The sequence below is a fragment of the Lygodium microphyllum genome, chromosome 4, assembly GCF_053477565.2.
Source record: "Lygodium microphyllum isolate KBCC chromosome 4, Lygodium_microphyllum_v1.1.10, whole genome shotgun sequence".
Classification (NCBI taxonomy): domain Eukaryota; kingdom Viridiplantae; phylum Streptophyta; class Polypodiopsida; order Schizaeales; family Lygodiaceae; genus Lygodium; species Lygodium microphyllum.
The window spans coordinates 101,284,541-101,291,164 of NC_141138.1; positions in this window are offsets into that span (position 1 = coordinate 101,284,541).

Below are 6,624 nucleotides of genomic sequence, written 5' to 3' on the forward strand. Positions count from 1 at the left end.
TCTACGTAGCCTTTGGGGTCAATTTCGGGGTTTAGATGCGTCAAAATTTGTGTTCTAGATACCTATCCGATTTTGACAGTTTTTTGTCCGATTCTTAGATGTCCGATTTTCAAGAGTCTGATTATCAGGATCGGACGTCCAATTTTGGGTTGGTCCGATCGGCCCAGTGGTCCGATTTTGGTCACGCCCGATTTTTGGAAACGGACGTCCGGTTTCAATAAGCGTCCGATTCTGAGCCATCCGATTCCTTGTGTCCAATTTCCAAGGTCTGAGTGTCCAATTTTCAAAATCGGATCCAATCAGACAGGCAAAGGTGGTCTGATTCTGGGACTGGTCCGATTCTGGGAATCAGATCGGAAAAGTGATCCGATTTTCGGAGTTGGACGGTCCGACTCTAGAAGTCGGGCAGTCCTATTCTGGGACTCGGACGAATTGGTCCGACGGCGTGGACGATGGCCCGCGGGTTGCACATGATGCTTCAAGGTCAATCCCTACTCCACGGAATCATGCCGTGCCTTCCAAATAGATGCAAAGCAATACAAGGAATTGCTAGACCTACCTAGAATCACTGTGGCGCTCGAATCGATCAGCCCTTCAATGATCTCCCCGCAACTCTCTCTCTCTCGCTCTCTCTCCCTAGCTCTCAAGCTCACTCTCTTCTCAGAAGGCAAGATGTCAAATGTGGTCTTTCCTAGTTTCCTGGGCCTCTTATTGCCCCATCCCAACCTGCTGTGAACTCAGAAGTTAGTCCCTCATACTCTTCCAGCCAGAAATCTGAATTTATGCCCCTATTTCCCTGTTTCAACCTATTATACAACAACAGAAAACCCTATTGTTTGCTCCAATGTTTTACTCCTATCCTTCCTAAATGCAAGTAAACATTATAAGAAAAATACCTACACTACTCCATCATGCTTTCCCAAGTCCAAAACAACAAAAACCTAATTGTTAAGGAGATTGAATACCGCTTCAAACTCCCTCGCTTCCTACCTATCTACCTCAAGCACCGATTTGGGGAAAACCCTACTTCAATGCTCGATTCGAAGCGCGCAAGCGCTTAAGGCTTGAATTCGTCGGCAACGGAACCAAAATGTGGGAGCTTTCGCTCAACCGCCAAAACCCATGAACCGCTTATTGTTTCAAGCGTTCCAAGCCGAGCACTAATGGCTACCTCTCACATAGCCAATGCGCCATCCATATCTATGGGTGTAGTGAGCTTACCTCCATGCTGATTGAGTTACCTCCTCTCCCGCGCACTCCGATAGCTCCATGATTCAAGTGCAAGCTTCAAGCAAGCTCCATCCTCAAGCTCCACGCTCCAAGCTCCATCACCACGAGCAAGATAAGAGAAGAGAAGAGAAGAGAAGAAGAGAGGAGAAGATGGAGAGCTTTTCCTCCCCGGTCCCTCACCCTCACACACTCACTCCCTCACACTCTCACACTCCCTCTCTCAAGCACAAGCTCAAGCAAGCAAGAACAAGAAAAAGAAGAAGAAGAAGAAGAGAGCCACTTTTGGCCACACACAAGAATGAGCTTCTCATTCACTTTTCAACTTTATATACAAAACCCTAAATCCCTTTTGGGCGGTCATCCCCTTATCCCCTCTTTTACATGGCCGGCCATGGCCTAGGCCCTTTTTCCCATTGTCCTCCTATCTTCCTAGCTTCCTTTCTACCACCATCTACCTTTACAAATTGCACGGGTGAGAGACGCTCCTTAAATTAAATCATGATGCACTTGCTCTCTTTTACAAAAGTATTGACTTGCGCTTTTCCTTGTGGGCCTTTTTCCCTTATTTAGGAATTTTCTGGGTTTCTTGTGTTTCTAGATTTTTCTTGGCACGCCTTCATCTTCCGTTTCACTTTTGCCTTGGCCTTGTCTTCTGCTTCAGCTTTTCCGGATGTTCCACCTTTGTTTGTTTGAGGGTTAACAAAAACCGATGCTAAGATCACTCTCAAAACTGATGGAGAGACGACGCCAATGAGTAGCAGAAAGGTAACTGATGCTGAGGCTGAGACCACTGCTCCGAAAATAGTAAAGAAAGGGAGTGCTAAGGTAGGGGAGTACCCCCGCCCAAAGTGCCAATTAGAAGCGATTGAAAAGGTCAAGGAGTGGGTAAAGGAAGCCCAAGAGAACCTCAAGGATACTGAGGTCATCATAAAAGATGGAACTGAGGACTTCTGTAGTGTGAGCACCCTAGCCTCACCCTCTCGACCAAGGTCAAGAGATGCGCCTATGCCACGGGCAGCACCACCTAGGAGAAGCTTAGGAGCCACAAGCTAGCAAAACACCCAAGGCCAATGGCCTAGAGGTGTGGGAATGAAGGAGAGACAAATGATGAGTAACCTCCTCATGACATTAGTAACCACCCCAGTAACCCTAAGCCTAGGAGACCTACTTAGGCAGCATCCGACGCTTTGGCTAGAACTGAAGCACTGGGTGGAGGAACCAATTGAGCAGATTGCTGTTGACCTACATGAGCATGATGTAGTCACACAAATACCGAGCTTGACGATGCACTAAATGCCTAAATCTATGCATGTAAATGCTTTTTGGGAGGGCATCAAGATGCACGCTGTGCTACCTATCCTGGCCCTAGGAAACATGATGCGGAAAGGAATCTTAGACACAGGCGCGCAGGGGTTAGTGTCTTGAGCCACATAGTCTTGCAAGCCTAGGGAAACCCTCCCATCGAGACTGCTAGGTTCAATGTCACACTAGCAAATGGAATGAAGATAAGGCTGTTCGGAGTTTTAAAGAATTGGCCAGTGAAGATTGCAAGTGTCCAGTTCTCTGTACACTTCATTGTTATGAAGGGAGTGGACTACGACATCCTGCTAGGCCGACCATGGATAAGGAATGCACGAGTCATCGAGGACTGGGGCAACGGTCTAATCTTCTTAGGGAATCGGAAGGAAGCAGTAAGGGTGGAGATGGATACCTAGAAGACAACACCTGTTGATCTAGATGTCATCTTAGCCACATTGAGGGGTGACACGCAACCAACCACAACGTATGGGGCACTGACCAAGTATATCCCCTTCCCTAAGAATGAGTGAGATTGGATGCATATCCTTGCAACCATCAATCTCCCATTCTCAGCCTGATGAGAAGTATAAGCAAGCTGCACACTCCAGATGAGGAACACTCAGTACCATGCTGCATGATGGCAAGGAGTGTGTGTGGTCGGCCCAAACCTATCACTTTCCATGTCCCAAATAATAAGCTAGAACTCTAGAAGGCCCTAGAGTATTTGACAGGCAGATTGGAGGGCAATCCTTCCTCTAATCTCTTGCCCCTCAGAGACCTCCTAGGTGAGCACAAGTGGAAGTGGACCAAAGTTCACGACCTGAACTTGCTATACAATTGGGCTCTAGTCACCGACGAGAAAGAGGCTAGAAAGGAGGACCCACGAGACGATGAGCAGTCATGGAATGATGGTTCTGACAATGAATATGAGGATTGTTCCTCCATCACTGAGGAGAGCGAGGAGGAAATGGATACCGTGGAGTATGATACTGATGGAAGGGTGATAAAGCAAATAAGAGCAGGCTCCAAGCCTCAAGAAAGGAATGCATATGAGATCAAGAGAGGAGTTATTAGATTGGATTGTGATCGCTCTTAGTTGGAATGCATAGGGGTAGTGGATTATGAGCAGGCTGGAATTGCCCAACCACCAGTGGTACCTATGTTTAGTATAGACGCACCTATTGAACTACGACCACTCGAGGAGACTCCTTCCTCCAGAGAGGGCTGTGAGCTCAACTTGGAGTCTGAAGTCAATATGGAGAGCGACCCTTAAATACCCATGCCATCCAAAACCAAATGCACCAAGGGGGACTTGCTAGTCCACCTAAGGCACAATCAGCTAAAGGAGGAGAGAAAGAAACGAACAAAAGAGTCAGATGCAGAACGATAGAAGAAACCACAGGACCTACCCAAACACTTCACTAAGTTCAAGAAGGGTGACAAAGTGGTGGTCCTACTAGGAGCAAAGAGGCAGGGCCAGACCAGCGAGCCTATTGAAGGACTTGCCAAGGTCAAGGAAGTCAACTTGGCAAGGGAAGGTGAGAAGCCTCAACCTGTATTCATAGTAGACGACCTAACCAAGGATGATGAGACTAGCCTTGTTGCTCTCCTACGAGAGTACGTGGACGTGTTTGCCTAGTCTCTAGATGAACTTACGGGAGTCGACCCCAGGGTTTTGACCCACAACATCCCTATGGTCCTTGACACTGTCCCTATAAAACAACACCCTTACCCCATGAATCCAAAGCATGCCCATGCAGTAAAAGAGGAGATTAATAAACTCATGAGAGCAAGATTCATCTACAAAATAGAGCACAGGGACTGGGTATCACCAATAGTGATTGTTATGAAGAAAAACGGAAAGATCTGAGTGTGCGTCAACTATAAGAAAGTCAATGCCTCTACGAAGAGAGATAACTACCCATTGCCATACACCGAGCACATGCTTGAGAGGGTGGCAGGTAAAGAAGCCTACAGTTCTTTGGACGGCTTCTCGGGCTACAATCAAGTGCGAATACACCCCGACGACAAGCACAAGGCTGCCTTTGCTATAGAGTGGGGGTATTCGCCTACATCGTTATGCCCTTTGGGCTAATGAACGCGCCCGCAACCTTCCAACGCCTGATGTGCACGATCTTCAAAGACATGCTTAGACATGAGCTAGAGGTGTTTGTGGACGATCTATGTGTACACTCTAGCTGGGCAGAACACTTAGAGAAACTATGAGCAGTCTTTGAGCGGTGTCGACTTTATAATTTCTTGTTGAACCCCTTGAACTGCCAATTTTGGGTGAAACACGGATGCATCCTAGGGCATGTAGTGTCCAAGAATGGCATCGCCACTGATTTCTTAAAGATCGGTGTTATTGTCAACTTGCCACTACCCAACAATTATAAGGGTGTTCAGTGATTCTTAGGTCACACAGGGTACTATCGGCGCTTTGTACTGAACTATGCGCTGATCGCAAGACCATTGTACAAGTTGCTAATTATATTCGAGTGGACCGAAGAATGCCAATGTACTTACGAAGAATTGAAAAAGGCTCTTACCATCGCACCCATCTTACAAGCCCAGATTGGACCACAAAGTTCCATGCGCATATAGATGCATCTAAATTTGTCATTGGAGCTGTTCTGTGCCAACCTTGATTACCCAGTGAGCTTTCCTAGCAGGCAGCTCACTGACACGGAGATGAACTATTCTACTACGAAAAGGGAGGGGTTGGCCATGGTGTTTTCCATTAAGAAATTTAGACATTATCTTTTGGCCACACCCTTTACCTTTCTTGTTTACCATCAAGCATTGCTCTATCTAGTGAACAAGCCTTGTGCTACAGGACACATCTCATGATGGTTATTGCTTCTTCTAGAGTTTGACTTCTCTGTGGTTATATGCAAAGGAAAATAGCATTACATAGTAGATCACATGTCCCGCATACCCACAGGTGAAGCCAGTGGACAAGGCATAACGGACAACCTTCCAAATGTGCATCTCTTTGGCTTGTCCAGTGACAAGGAATTATTCAAGACTGATTTAACGCCATACTAGACTGACAATGTCGTCCACGTTGGTGAGTGAAAATGAGCAACCGAGGACATGATGCTTCATGAATTCAAGTGGAGTAACACATGCAAATATCATTTTATCGTCTTTCTAACACTTACCCATAGCGGGATTCGGGTTGATAAATGGAAATCCCAAGTGGTATCATGCATGTTCAACGCGTGGTTGAGATATTTCAGTTTTGAGACACGCATTTCATGCAAGAAGAGAAGAAAATGTGTTCTCATTTCCGATTCTGAGTCCTCGAGTGGAATTTTACATGGCAAGGGGCATGTTTGCCATCTAGCAATTAGGGGGAAATACAACTTGAAAAATTAAGGAAAAAAGCAAAAACATGAGTAGTTTTTTTTGGGGGGAAGGAGAAGAGAAGTGTTGGACACAATACAACACAACAAGCGTGAGAGAGAGAGAGAGAGAGAGAGAGAGAGAGAGAGAGAGAGAGAGAGAGAGAGAGAGAGAGAGAGAGAGAGAGAGAGAGAGAGAGAGAGAGAGAGAGAGAGAGAGAGAGAGAGAGAGAGAGAGAGAGGAAAAGGGGGAGAAGAAGAATCTTGCAAGCTGAAGAAGGGATAAATTTGAAGCTCAGAAGAAGGAGAACAAACTGTTACAAGAAAGAGACCATAAAGTTGAAGTTATTGGAGCTAAGAAGCAGGATGGCAGAGCTGTTGAAGTCAATGGGCTGATGCAAGTTCTCAGTTCTCAAATGATGGTAATAAGAGTCTCCTTTTTGTCTTGTTTTCTTCTACTGCTTTGTGGGGCAGAGAGTTTGTAGATCAGTTTTGGTGTAGGGATATGAGTGAAAGACAAGAGAGGGCTATTCTTCTTAACAATGAGAGTGATGTTTGCTAGTCATTGAGTGAGGCTCCCCGTCAGCAGAGAAGAATGGAAGTGAAAGGTCTCTACATCTGGAGTTGGGTATGTAACATGGAATATGTATTATGGTCGAATGTTGAATATACGAGCTCAGGTTATTGGAAAATCTAAAAGGATTTGCAGCCAAGAAGATAATGGATCTGAGTTTGTAAAGTTCAAAGC